Raw genomic sequence first — 1,495 nt, forward strand, 5'->3', positions numbered from 1 at the left:
CAGCAGCTTCACTCGGCATCATCAGATCTCGGGAGCAGCCAGGACACTCTTCGGTGGGTGAACAGACAAACCGTGTCCATCCAGACAGCGAGCTGCTGCTCAGCACTGACAGGAAATGAGTTTTCGAGTCTCGGACGGCCGTGGGGAGCTCACTTTCGTCTTCCTGAGCGAGAGGCCAGTCTGCGAAGCCTTCCGACCCCGTGGCATTCCAGAAACGGAGAGTCCCGGTGACAATGAACGGGCAGGAAGGTTGGGGGGGGTGACGGGCGGGGCACAGAGGGGTGTTCAGGGCCGTGAAACGACTCCATGTGACAGCATAATGATGGACACGTGTCATTACGCGTTTCTCCAAACCCAGAGTGTCCAGCACCAAGTGGACCCCGCAGTAAACTACGGACTTCGGGTGCCGGTCCCGCGTCAGTGTCGTTGATCCTTGGGGGCTTTGCAGGCATGCAGGTGGGGTCCTGGGGACTCTGCACAGCCTCCCGACAGTGTGGAGAACCCAACGCTGCTCTGAGGAAACGAAGCCTTCAGAAGTCAAGTGACCAAAGACTGAACACCTTAAACAGGAGTTTGACCGAGACGGTCGCTAAAAATAAAACGGACAGTGTACCCAGTCACAACGTGTGGTGAGCAAACAGTTTCATGCTATTTGACACATAATACAAAGTTCAAGAAAAAGTGCTTAAAACTGAAGTTTCAGCCTGGAAAAAAGTGTGTTATTTGGCTTAGCTCCTTTTTGACCCGTCTGGGTCCTCCAGGAAACAGATGCTGAATTGGAGTTAGAAGCTCACGGGTTTACGGGGACCCAACACCTGTAAAGGGGAACGGGGCACAGACAGGGAGGCCTCTGGAATGAGGGGGCCTGGCGCTTCTGGAAGGAGGCAGAGAAGGGGGGCTGGCAGGAAGAGCCCTGGGCTGCCCCTTGGGGAACGGTTTTCCTGAAGCACCATGGTGAGGTCTGTGCAGCCCACAGGGGACAGACGCTGAGGCGCACACGTGCCCGTCGTAGAGCAGGACGACACATGCTCACACTCTCAACGTTCCCCCCGAACGCTTTCACCCTCACACAGTGTGTCGCCAGCCCCAGATCAAGCGCGGACACCTCCCTCGCTCTACCTGTGTAAGCGGAGCAGGTTGCACAGCGTGGTTTTAACCTCTGAGGCGGAGCTGGAGGCGGGCGGGTGGCAGCGACCGGGGCCGGGCACCGCAGGCCGCCCAGCTCAGCTTCCTGCTCACGCCGGTCAAGGTCACGAACCCCCGGGTTACCACGTTTTGTCCGTGCGCGGCCTCAGAACCTGACTTCCATTTGAAATAAAATTATTTTAAAGTGAGTTCCTCAAGAAATGTGAAAGACCATAAACTATAAGAAAAACAAGTCTTCTGGCTCCCCCCGCCCTGGACATCTGCAGTTCAAACCCAGGACCCGGTGTCCTGAGCACGAGTCACACCCACTTGGGTGACCTTAACCCTGATCCGTAAACGCCCGTCAACA

Source organism: Pteropus vampyrus, unplaced genomic scaffold, assembly GCF_000151845.1.
Source record: "Pteropus vampyrus isolate Shadow unplaced genomic scaffold, Pvam_2.0 Scaffold313, whole genome shotgun sequence".
In the NCBI taxonomy this organism is placed as follows: Eukaryota; Metazoa; Chordata; class Mammalia; order Chiroptera; family Pteropodidae; genus Pteropus; species Pteropus vampyrus.